This window comes from Felis catus, chromosome A1 (genome assembly GCF_018350175.1).
Source record: "Felis catus isolate Fca126 chromosome A1, F.catus_Fca126_mat1.0, whole genome shotgun sequence".
In the NCBI taxonomy this organism is placed as follows: domain Eukaryota; kingdom Metazoa; phylum Chordata; class Mammalia; order Carnivora; family Felidae; genus Felis; species Felis catus.
Window position 1 is genome coordinate 147,859,359 of NC_058368.1, and position 14,111 is coordinate 147,873,469.

The following is a 14,111-nucleotide window of genomic DNA, read 5'->3' on the forward strand; positions in this document are numbered from 1 at the left end:
TGGTACCGAGCATAAATAGTGTAAAAATAGAACAGCTACCCTATGGAGCTCATAGTCCACTGGTAAACCTGAGAAGACTCAGGACAGACCTGCTGTCCAGGCAGCAGGAGGGAAAGCCAAGGAGAGTTTCCTAAAGGAGGGGAAGGAAATATAAGGATTTTGAAAAACAAAGAAGGTTGTATATCAGGAGCATGAGAACACTGGCCTTGGGGAACAAGGATGGGGAATGACACTGTTTCAGGAGGTGAGAAAATACTTCTGTAAAGGAAAACATCTTTTACTCTCCCTTAAAAAAAAAGTCCCCTCTGTAGTCCACCACTCTTGCAAACTGAATCCCTGTTAACAAAAGATTTCCTAGCATGACGTTTCTGTAACTGCAACTCCCAAGTCAGCCTATTTTAAACATGGGGATGTTCTCAAAGGAGGTGAGACAAAGATTATACTTTGTATTTGAACTCTGTCTGGAGAACTGTCATTCAGGAAGACATCTTTCCACTTTAACAAGTCTTTTTGGATTTTGGTTCCCTTAGTATCCCTTAAAGTAAAAAGGAAAGAAAGTAAATTTCCTAAAGCCCAGAAATATCAGTTGTTAGTTTAAGGCAACTTTGTTTACTAATAGCTCTAGAAGAAACTGTGAAGCAAGGAAAGATATAAAAACTTTATCTCTTTTAGGTAGAATGTTTTCCCTATTTTATTTTTCTTTCCCTAATTTTCCCTCAGATCGTCAAGTGTTTCTTCAGCTCCCATACAGTACGTGAGTTGCTGTTTGGGAAATGGTACAGATTATGTACTAAACTCAAAATTGACAAACTGAATACTAAAGCCTTTCGAGTCGTAACACAAGGAAAGACGTTTTGTAAAATTTCAGGCAGCATTTTTGGTTGGTCTGGTGTTCTATATATATCATAACAGAGAAGTGGGAAGGGATAAAGCCCTCTTATGGGGTAAATTATGTTCCTTTTCCCAACAATAATTTTACCCCTTCCCTGAAATCTTATCAGGGAAAGGACCTCCTTCCAATAAGAGAGCCAGAAAAACCCTCTTGTCACAATTTTGTTCTCATTTACTGTTTCCTTTTGCATTGAATTTTGATGCTATTCTAAATCCCTAAATATCCTAAAATCAAAATATTGAATCCTGAATACCCTATAATCTTCATAGAAGTAGGCTACAAATTCTAAGTGCAGAGAAGCACTATTCAAAATTGGAATAGAGGACCTCACAATTTCTGAAAAATATAAAGTTTTAGAAATCAAGTGTACCCGTTAGTACCACTGGCAATCAATGGCCCAATTCGCTAACACAGTTATCTACAACTGAGATGGATATTTGATTTTTGAAAAGTTATTGTTTTGGATTTTGCTTATTCTGTTCCACCTTAAAACACATCTGTATATTGCTAAATTAATCCCTTCTACAATTAATTTAACATTTAAAAGAACAAAGGCATTAAAAAGTTTTAGCTATATTTTCATACATGTTCCTAGAGTTATCCTTGTATTAAAAATTTCACAGATGTCAGATTACTCAAAAAAAATCCAACATTACCAAAGCAGTAGCATTTATTATTTAAACTAATACCTTTCAACATGCCCGCAAACTCCCAGACCTGCAAATATTACTCCCTAGAGAGAACTTATCAATCATACCTTTTATGAAAAGCTGTATCACTGTGCTATATTGCATTTCCTTTATACTTCACAAGAAATAGTTTTACTCAAATAGTAAGCTTAAAAATTATTTTGTAGTTTTCCCCAGAATCTTGACATTTCAAGTTTTTGAGGCTCCTGTGTTTTTTAATCTGACCTTTTCTACCTAAATATCATATTTTTGCATTGCATTTTGATAACTCAATAACATTTTTAAATGAACATTGTGTGCTTTCGACTTGAAAGTATACAGAACAACATGGAAGGGTAAGTTCCATTTTTTAATTTAAATTATTTTCATGGCTTTGAGCAAACTTTAACCTTTAAAACAGCCCGGGTACAATTCTGATTAACATCTCCACTATTTAGCCTGGTGATTTAGCAGTGATGAACTCTTTCCCCTATGGCAGTGGTAAACAAACTTTTCTTATCTGAACCAATTGAGAAAAAAAAAATATTTCCATGCCACACATCCTTTCATTCAACATGGAAACATTATTATTGATTTCCATGATGCAGGAATGGAGAAACTGTCTAAGTGAATGCATTCAAGAATATCAACAAGACAATCAACCTTTTATTAGACAGTAAAATATTAATATACATGACTATTTGTGAATTTTCAGCATGAGTGCTTATCCCCAATACTTATATAGTACTTTAGAGTTCCAAGAGAATATTCATATACCTTATATTACCAGAAAAAAGTATGAGTTAGGCGTTATTACATTACTTTGAATTAATAAATTCAGAGCCATGAAGTATGTTGCCTATTCTCACAGGAAAAATTAACTCTGATTATAGTCTTGGAGTCACGTTTTTATATTCCATGATTTATTAATTCTGATGTACCCTAGATATTCTACCACTAAAGAATAAGCCTTTTTATCATAAACAAAGAAGGCATTTTTAAGAACGTCTATGTTGTGTGACTACAGAAACCTAGGGTTTTATTGGGTTCTAGTTCCTAAGTATATCTGGACCACAGGCTTCCAGTCACTAGCAAAAGGGTTCTGGTTTGTGATCCAGCTCCTGAAGATCACCTAGTTACTTGTTCTCTCAGCCTGCCACCAGTCTGCCCATAATTCTCCACTCCAAACACAAGAGCAGATTTCTCCCTTAATACTACAAAACTCTGCTTAGTCCAAGCTGTAACTCTCAACTAAACTTTAGTGAAAGCTTGGAGATAGCAGGACGAAATTACAACTCAGAAAAGAAAATGTTAGCACCAGACAAGGGCCATAAATTCTCCTGGATACCACAAAGGATGAGACTTTACAGGGTAAGTCTTTCTGGCTCTCTCTTGCCTTATTGTCCATTCTCCTGCTGTCAGATGGCAGGGGCCAGTTTATCTCCCTCAATGGTGACATGTTGAACCTGACTTCTACCTTAGCCTTCTCTAGATTGCTGCACTGACAGAGGGAGAGGTTAGTTTCTATTTCCCTGCTCTTGCCTATGTCCATTCAAAATCTTAATAAACTTTAGAAATGCAAAAAATCAAGAACTAAGACAAACTTTCAAATCAATGTGCAGAATAGTTTGGCTTGATATACTCCATAACAACTTGTAATTTGTTTTTTTTTTTCCTTTTGCAAAAAAAAAAAGCTGAATTAATATCTTCTATTAATTCAAAAAAACAGTTTTTGCTTAAAATAAAGATTAGAAACTACTACTTACAACCTTACAACAGTTTCCCCCCCTTCTTTGTCTTCGTGGTAAAGACTGACAGCTTATCACCAAATTCATTCCCTTCGTTTTGGCCATACTTCCCGGCCTCCTTTGCACTTATGTGTGCCATATTAGCCAAAAGACTGTAAGAGTAAAACAAAGCACTTTTCGGCCATACCCATAAAAATCTTTTGTGCCTCATCATTCATGCTTTTCCCTTTTGCAGTTTCAGGCAGAGGAGTATGGCAACCTTGGAAGCTACATATCGAAGGTGGCAAAGCCACAGACAGCAGCCAGCTCTCTCTTATTATGTATTGAATTGGCAAAGCCACAGACAACATCCAGGTCTGTCAGTCATCACTTGGAGGAGATCTCCTATCAGGGCAAGGGCACTGGACTATTCGGTAAAAATAGTTTTCTTGTTTTAAGATATAAAGTTTTTTAAAATAACATCATATTTCCTTACCTAATGCATCTCTCTTCTACCCTATTAAGTTTGAAAAAAAAGTGGTTGTTTTTCAAAATATGTTTTATAGCTTTATGTTCTGGATTCTTTGGCAGAGAAGCAAGAGCAACGATGAAAGCAATAATGGCTCCAGTCCTTCCTGAATCTTCCTTTACTGGTTGTTGGAGGTTCTCTCTTTGCTGGGCTTTAGGAGAGCTGGATGTGAGGCAACCCCAAACTGTATCAGTGCTGCCAGTTTACCTACTCTGTGCCTACAACACCTGGCTTAGTGTAAGCACTTACTACTCACAGGAAACCATGACAGATTATGGATTTTAGTTCCCACATTTTTGGCCTTTGTCTTAACATCCCCACTGGACATTCTCCCCTGTAATCTCCAGTTTCTTCCTCAAATTCTGCCTCTTTCTCATGAGTATGCTTCAGAAGATGTTTCCTTTCAGTTTTATTGCTTCCTAGTTGCTAAAAATCTGCATTTGACAGATCTTAGGATTCTATTCAAAAGCAACATGCACCCCCCCCCCAAAAAAAAAACAAAAACTCCAACCCTACTTCACTGTGATACTCTTTAAAAGGAAGAAAAGCAATGCACCTTGCCCTAAATTGCATTACCTGAAATTGTATAATAAGGAACATCTAAAACCCCACCCCTTCATTTCTGATAAAAGATGAGGATGCCCTGGTTAAGGAACAAAGATAAAGTAAAGGCACATTGGCAGGGGGTTTGGGATCACACCTTAAATGGGCAAAGTGCCCAAAACTACTAAGGCTGGAGACCTGAGAGATGCCTACCACTCTGTGAACAACAACAACTGACACCGTTGATCCGGTTACTCTCTCAAGCTCTCAGGCTTTTCCTTATTAACCCCAAACCCTCTCAAAAGAAGTTCTTACCTGGTTGCTTTATTTGTTGACTACTTACCTACTTCTTAACTACTTAATTAACTTATGAAAATTATGTGAAGAGTCACAAATTCTGTGGAACACTGCAGTGGTTAAGAAATGGACTTTGAAGTCCTAAAGATGTGTATTTGAATCCAGATCCTCCTATTTAACCAAGGACTAAAAATGTTGCTTGATCTCACTAAGTTGCTGTTTTTCACCACCAAAACGTATATGAGAGTATTCAACTCATATGGTTATTATGATCGTTAAGTGAGGTGAATGAAGGTGAAGTACTTGCTAAAATTATTGATGTGGGTAAATAATAAATGGTATTGTTAATCACTGAATCTAATCTCTCTCATCAGTCTTTTTCCTCTTGACCTATCAGAAACATTCAACAATAGTGAATTCCATGAGAATGTCCCCTTCTTTGGGCATCATTAGTATATACCTCCTCCTGAATGGGAACCACTCTTTATTGTGACATTCAATATATCCTGTCAGCCATACTTAGCTGTAGTTTTTCAATATTATTTCAAAAAAAAAAAAAACACTCTTCATGAACTTTCACTCCACTCCAATGAAATTTGGATTAATCCTCCAGATATACATCTCAAATTCTGGATTTTTCCAACTCTTCATTCTAGTTCTTCTGTTTGCAATTACTTGCTAAGCCACCATTGCTGCATTTTCCATAATCTGAGGGGAATTCCTATACATTTTAGAAGCCTAGAGTTTCATAGAAAATATTATGATTTATTTATCATGGTCTAAAGTGATTGAATCATTACACAAATTGCTCCTTTTCTTTTTTTCTTAACTTCACAGAAACTGCCATAACTTCTTGTCCATTAACATTTTTATTTGAGGATTATAAATATGCTTGGACTAGAACAACTGGATTTGTATTTTGTCTAAGCAACAAATATAAGAATCCTGATATGGATTGTTGCTTTCCAACAGAGGTGAGACAAATTAATCCAGCAAGTGACACTTTCTATGACATGTTTTATGCCTAGCTTGTCACTGGTAATTGAAACAGAAGGTAGAGTGGTTTTAAACCTTCCTGATAGGATATCACTTTACTGTGGTTTTTCAACTTTCGCTTCTCTTCCTGTTTCCAAACAGTTCATGGCTCAGATAAGAAACCAAAGTTTATTTGAAAAAATAGTGTGGATTAGTTAAGGTAGCAGGAGTGACAGAACAAAGATAGAACCCACGATAGTGGAACCTGCAATTTCTAGGGGCACTTTTAATCTTCTCCTCTCAACTTAAGAACTTTGTGCACATTTCCTAAAGACAAGGACAAGTTGTTTTATGTCTCTTGTTATGTGCATTCAGGTTTTATAAAGATTGCTATGAAATTATCAACTACATGTTAATAAACCTTTTCAAAATACAACTTGCCAAGATATTCATGATCTCAAAAACTCAACAAATGCAAACATTTACTAGAATATTTAATATAAATGTATAACCAGTATCTCTATTTCTGAGACTATTTCAGGTTAAATATTATTTATTTCCATGAAAACATCATTTTAGTAGGTTTTTCATTTTTACTCTTTCCACATATTTATCTAAATGAGCATAGTGTGTGTGTGTGTGTGTGTGTGTGTGTGTGTGTGTGTGCGCGCGCGCGCGCGCGATGGAATGATGGAATGAGAACAAATTCTCATGAGGCTTATGTAAATTCAGGTCTTCTGACAAGCAGGCTTCAATATGGAAACAAAAGAAAACACTAAAAGATGTATTAGGGAAAATGCCTATGTGATCAAATTAAAAGGGCAAGAGGGAGGTGGTGCCGGGAAAGCTATCCCACTGCAAGTAGCACTGACCTGGTGAAAGAGAGGGAAGGAAGGAAATGTGTTTGCGGCGGGCAGGGCAATCTTAGGTAGATGAAGCCCAGCACTGTTGGCCTCAGTCAGTTATGTTCTTTGATGTCAAAGTTCTGAGGGAACATTGTTATGGTAGGCACAGAACTCAAATTTAAAACCCTCTATTACAGAAGAAAAATAAGAAAGTATACATAAACTTGTTCTTAAGTGATCAGGTTATGTGGTAGTATTTTTTCATTATTTCGACATTGTTATTTATGATGTTTGTACTTTTACTGTTGTTTATTAAAACATCCATTAATTTTTCCACTGAAAAAAACAGCAAAGTGCTTAACATGAATGGATCCTTTATGTCTATCTTTGAGGGCAACCAAGGAAAGGTTTGGGCAATCATCATTACAAACCACAGTAACTTCTGGAAGAAGAAGAAATTCAAAGGATAGATTGAAAGGTGTCTCCTTTAGAGAAGTAAAGTCACAAAGTTGAGCCCTTAAATTCTGCTACAAAGAAAGAAGGATAAGAACATATATAGTAACACCTTGGTTTGTGAGCATAATTCTTTGCACAAATGTGCTTGTAATCCAAAGCGCTTGTATATTAAAGTGAATTTCAAGAACCATTGGCTCAATTGTGATCATGTGATTGTTGGCATCACATACTACTCATATGGCAAGACATCACTCGATTATCAAGTTAAAATTTATTAGAAATGTTTGCTTGTATTTGGAACACTCACAGAACGAGTTCCTCACAATCCAAGGTTTTACTGAATATATGTTCATCTATATATATGTACATACATATAGTACAAAAGTCTAATAAATATGTGGCTCTGATAATTCCTAAGAAAAAAGTCAAGTATTTCAGTTATTTACCATGTCAGATTCTTTACAACTTTAACAAAACGTCAGTTGTTCACTCTTAGAGGTCTTCTGATTGACTAGACAAAGTTTGGATCTGCTTACTTTTAAAAACAGATAGCTGCAGGGGCACCTGGGTGGCTCAGTCGGTTAAGTGTCTGACTTCAGCTCAGGTCACGATCTCACGGTTCGTGAGTTCGAGCCCCGCGTCGGGCTCTGGGCTGATGGCTCAGAGCCTGGAGCCTGCTTCCGATTCTGTGTCTCCCTCTCTCTCTGCCCCTCCCCCGTTCATGCTCTGTCTCTCTCTGTCTCAAAAATAAATAAACGTTAAAAAAAATTAAAAAAAAACCAGAAAGCTGCAATTTTTGTATTTGTAATTTTAAACTAAAACTTAGCAGTTAATTACAAGTAAATACATTGAAAGGATTTTTCTATATATTTCCTCTGTTAGTTTACATGAAGAATTTCCAAGAAGAGCTAAGAACTATACAGTTAGTAATATGTGGCCAATGAGAAAATGATCATAATGATATATGATTATATTTTTGCCAAATGTAGTCATCAGTTATATCAGTAACTAAGATAAGCTGTTGTTCCTGCTAGAGGAGATGAAAGGCACTTGGAAATGCCTCACTCTCTTCTGGGTTCTTCATATCACAATGAAGACACCCATAGATACTTGGCACAGTTAGCATTAAAGCTGTTTTCCCCATATTTGCTGTTTATGATTGACCAATATCTCAATCACCATAAATATTATGTATTGACGTTGACTGGCTGTTTGTATGGCAATCTCTACCTCCTAGCATTGCCCCGGGCACCAGCTGTGTGCAGTGCTCTGAGCCACTGGTGTGACATTTTAAATGCTGCTTTATCAACTAGAATTAACTATCATTGGAGACCATGGAATGAGAAACTATGAGAAACATAAGAAAAACTAAAAATCAACAAAATGAGATTGTACTATCTTGAAAATCATGGATATTTTATTCCTGATGATTTTTCTTCATAATAGTTCCCCTATTTAAAAAAATTATGTTTTTATTTTTGAGAGAGACAGAGATAGAGTGTGGGAAGGGGAGGGGCGCATAGAGAGAGGGAGACACAGAATCTGAAGTGGGCTCCAGGCTCTGAGCTGTCACCACAGAGCCCAACACGGGGCTCGAACTCACGGACTGTGAGATCATGACCTGAGCTGAAGTTGGACGCTTAACTGACTGAGCCACTCAGGCGCCCCAGTTCTTCCTTATTTTTTAAGTGGAGTTTGTTATAATGATGGGAAGACAACAGACTAGGAGGCAAGAAGTGGGAGGAACTTGATTTTGCACTGTAGGTTTAACTTTGGGCATGATATTATTGCATTGACTTCTGTATTCATTACATTTCACCAATGGCCCCAAGATAATCCAGTACTGGGGAACAGGTTGGAAGCAACTTCTACTTTGATATACATGCATATAAATCAAGGGTGTAGCTATTGGTAATGAATAAGGTGGACACTTTATTATTTAAATTTGGGACAGGAATAAAAGAGAAAGGTAGTGATGTAATCATGATCTACTACACAGATCTCCTTTCCTTTCTTTGTTAACAAAGCAGGACAATCTTAAGGGGAATTAGTTGGACATCGAGTGGAAACATTTTATGTTTTATTTTTATTTTTGAGTTTTTTTATTTTGAGAGAGAGAGAGAGAGAACAGGAGCATCAGAGAGATAATGAGAGAGACAGAATCCCAAGCAGCCTCACACTGTCAGCACAGAGGCTGATGTGGGTCTCAACTCGTCAACCATGAGATTGTGACCTAAACCAAAATCATGAAACAGCTGCTTAACCACTGAGCTACCCAGGTGTGTCTCAAGTGGAAACATTTCAAATGTTCCACTTCAAGCGAAAGTTCAATAAATTACATTTTCTATACATAGTTAACAATGATAACTGAAATTTACTAAGACTTAGGTAGGTATCAGCATATCCCAATCACTTAACATGGACTATCTGGTTCAGAAAATACTCTATTAAAATACTCTATTATTTTGTTCATTTCAGGAGTGAGGAGTCTGAGATATGAAGTATGTCCAATGCTTGCCTAAGATCCTGCTAGCAGAAACAAAACAAACTATCTAGAGCCTTTATGCTCAAACACTTGCTTTATTGCCTTCCTTGTTGCTACTGAGAGAAAGACCCCTACAGAGAGGGTATTTCATGGATAAACTTAGGCTATCAGTGTCTGCACAACTGACTTTTAAGATTTTTTTTAGAGGAGGGGCGCCTGGGTGGCCCGGTGATTTAAGTGTCTGACTTTGGCTCAGGTCGTGGTTCATGAGTTCAAGCCCTGTCTCGGGCTCTGTGCTGACATCTCAGATCCTGGAGCCTGCTTCAGATTCTGTGTCTCCTCTCTCTTGCCTTCCCTGATCACACTCTGTCTCTTTCTGTCTCTCAAAGATAAATAATAAAAACACCAAAAAAGATTTTTTAAAGAATTTTTTAGAGGAGATTCCTGAATTTGTTAAGAAACAATAAAAGTTGGATTTAAAGCTTTTAAGATTCTAACTTTTATAAATTTACTCCATTCAGTAACATACTGATATTGTGGACCAAAAAAACCAAAACCACAGTAACAACAAAAAACCCACGAGTTTGGTTTAAACTAAAAGTACAAAGTACACACTTGTTTTATCAATGCCATTAAGAAGTCTTAGTCAGATTTTTTGGAACATGTAAAAGTCTTTGGCTACATAGCTATTCAATGGCCCAAATCCAGCAAACTGACAACACCAAAAGCTGGCCAGGATGCGGAGCAACAAGAGCTCTCATTCATTGCTGGTGGGAATGCAAAATAGCATGACACTTTAGAGAACAGTTTGGTGGCTTCTTACTAAACGAAACATGCTCTTACCAAATGATCCAGCAATTACACCCCTTGGAATTTACCCAAAGTAGTTGGAAACTTATATCCACACAAAAGCCTGCATGTGGATGTTTACAGCATCTTTATTCATGATTGCCAAAACCTGGAAGCAACCAAGATGTCCTTCAATATGTGAAAGGATAAATAAACTGCGGTGCATCAGAAAATGAATTTTTACTTAGCACTAAGAAGAAATGAGCTATCAAGCCATGCAAAGATGTGGAGGAAAGTTAAATGTACATAACTAAATGAAAATCCAACCTAAAAAGGCTACAAACTGTATGATTCCAATTATATGACATTCTCAAAAAGGCAAAACTATGGAAGCAGTAATAAGATCACTGGTTTCTAGGGACTGAGGTAGGGAGGATGAACCCGTAGAGCACGGAGGATTTTCAGGGCAGTGAAAATACACTGTATGACACTTTAGTGAGGGACACAAGTCATTGTACATTTGTGTGTACCTACAGCATGCACAATACCAGGTGCGAACCCTAATGTAAACTTTGGACTTGGGATTATGATGGGTCAGTGTCCGTTTATCAATCGAAACAAAGGTATCACTCTCATAGGGGACGCTGATGATGAGGAAAGATATGCATGTGTAGGGGCAGGAGGAATATGAGAAACCTCTGTACCTTCCTTTCAGTTGTACTATACATCTAAAACTGCTGTTAAAAAAAACTTTAAAAAGCAGTTGGAAACACTTGCTTTCATGTACTACAGAAGAAGAGCAATTTCTCTTGTCCCCCTTCTGTTTTGCAGAATCTCAGTTTGTCGCTCAGCTTTTTCCTAATTACTACAATTCCTCGCCCCGTCAGAATCAGCTTCTCACTCTACACCCATCACATATACACTAGTCTCATTCTTCCTTCCTACCCTGCTATAATGCCAGTTAATTAGAATGTGGATCTGATGTGCTAAAAGAAGAGCAGAGAGAGAGAAGAGAGACAGGAGGAGGAACAAAGAAAAAAGAAAGAAATATATCACTATTCTGGTATACTGCAGCTACCTGGTACCAGTTCAGAGCTTTGAGATAAAATGAATATGCAAAGGACTTGACTTGTATTCCTCCATCTCTTATTGTTAATAAGTCTCTTCATTCATTTTCTTTAACTGCAGTCCTTGATAACCTCGAGCAGCAACACTGAGGATAGTAACAGAAGAGATAAGAGGGAAGACCTCTTCCAACCACTGCTCCTTAATTTCCCTGGATCCCCATTATGTTCCTTACCATTCCTTTTAATACTTTTTTTCTTTTAGATTCTTAATGTGTTAAATAGAAACTTATAAAGTTGTCAGATATCCTAACAATCATATTTTTAAATAACTGTATTTATAATTATATATATGTATATATATGCACATACATACATATGTACATATGTATGTATGCACATATATACGTACATATGTATATATGTGCATATATACATATGTACATATGTATGTATGTGCATATATATACATATGTATATATGTGTATATATGCATATATACATACGTATATTATATGTTCGTATATGCATATATACACATACATATATGTGTATATTTGTACATATATATGTATATTTGTATATATATGTATATATATAATTATGAGCAGCATATTAAATACAACCAGTTTCTGAGTTAAGAAGAGATTGCAGCTAAATTATACACACACACACACACACACACACATTCACACTATTTTTCTGGTATGGCTGTATCTTATTTATGTAGTGTAATCTAGTCCAGTATCTTGCATCTAAGGTCCTTTGAACCTGATATCATGGTAGAAAAATGGAGGATGAATTTGAAGATAAACAAAAAAAAATCACTGGTATTATATCTATATTACTTAAAACAGCTCATCTACAACTGATAAGAAATCACAATTTGAAAGTTGCTTGTGTTTATATCTCTCCTTGTCTTTCACTTGTCCTTTAAAAAAAAGTGTAGGAAAGTTAAGGGGAAAGTTACAGAATATACTATATAAGGATTATGCAGTGAGATTTCATAAGTAGAAATTCTTACTGAACATGAGAAACAATATCCACGAGGAATAACCCATCTCCCACTAGAAGACATTCCCCCCACTCCCTGCAAAAAACTACAAGATGGGTCCTGCTCTCACTTTAAGAAAGAACCTAGTCATTTGGTTGGGAAATTTCCACACATTTGGCAAGAAATTGGAATAAGATACAAATGAAGGTTTGTTCTCAAGTAAATTACTAGTGAATGGTGGATTATTTTGCTGAGTGAAAATTTTCTCTGTAAGACTTGATTCTCAGAGAAATAACCCAGGTTAGGTTAAAGATACCAAAGCAGAAGTGTTTTAAAGGATTACATACTGTTTGAGGTGGGAAGAAATACAGCCATCAATTTATACTTGACAGGTAAGAAAACTGACCTCCAAATACATTAATTAATTTATCCATGTATTAATTTCTAATTATTACAAATATGAATGCCTAAAAGAAAAGATAATACATCTGACCTCATAAAAATTAAAAGCTCTGCAGCACATAAATAAAAAATCATAATGAAAGTTAAAAGATAAATGACAACTAAGACAAATATTAGCAACTTAACAAAAAAAAAGGAATGCTTTCCTTTTACAGAAATAAGTGGTTCAAATTAATTACAGAAAGATGAACAATCCTATGGAAATGAAGCAGAGAACATGGACATACAGCTAACATGAAAACACCCAGTTAACTTATGAAAAACTATTCACTTACTAAAAACAAGTACCTCTGCTAATCTATAAAATGGAAAACGCTTAAATGTTGGATAGCACCATAGTTAAGTGATTGTGAGGAAGCACAATGAGTGGCGTACTACAGACAGGTTTCCCAGCTCAGGAGAGCTGATTTGTTCATTTCTGCACAACTGTAATTTCAGTAACATTGTTCAGGTAGTTAGTATGAAACTGGTGTTGGCTGGAGAATTTTTGTCGCGGAGTTTGCCAATCACTATCAATAAAGATAGTTTTGTGGTTTCGGTTTTTTTGCTTGTTTTTGTTTCTGTTTTTTTAAGCCAGAGACCCACTCGCTAAGCATTCATCAGCATACCACTATGTATACTCACAATTTAATATGAGAATTTAACTCTCTGAGGAACTTGCGGTTGCAGCTACAGCAGAGTTCTAGATGACCCGCTCCCGTTCCTGACTCAGCTCCGTTCCCTTTCTGCGAAGCACAAGTTAATCAGGAAACCACCACTCAGCCACAGCTTTTCAAGACTCCGGGAAGACACCCGTGGAACCATAGGTGGCGATTCATCAAATGAGAATTAATCTACCTAGCAGCAACATAAAGCCTTTCGAAAGAGTATGTGCTGACTTGATCAGAGGCACAAAGGAAAAACATCTCAAAGTGAAAGGACAGGCTGATGCCCACGGTGACTCTGAGAATCACTACAAGAAAACCCTGTGGTGACGGTTCTAAGACCTGGGATCTTTCTCAAATGAGGATCCATATGCGACGCATTGATTCACAAAGTCCTTCTGAGACCTTAAGCAGATTGTTCCCATCAGTACTGAGCCAGGAGTCAACACTGAAGTCACCAATATAGATGTTTAAATCAACCTTTTTAATAAATCGATTATCAGTTGTAAATAAATAAATAAAATGAGAATTTAGTTGATACAACTTTCCTACCAGAATGCTATATATAAATATATAACCAAAATTTTAATATATATATATATATATATATATATATATATATATATATATATAGACTCAGCAATTTCACTTTTATTAGTCTATCCTTAAATGTATTTAGACAGGTGTGTAAACGACTATGAAAAAAAGATGGGCATGGTGTCACTTTTTTAAAAAAAGAAA

The 14,111-nt window shown here is 36.2% G+C and overlaps 1 pseudogene; it reads left to right on the forward strand.

The window, feature by feature from the left end:
* Positions 1–1,908: 1,908 nt before the first annotated feature.
* LOC101097452 lies at positions 1,909–13,844 on the forward strand (annotated as a pseudogene).
* The last annotated feature ends 267 nt before the right edge of the window (positions 13,845–14,111 follow it).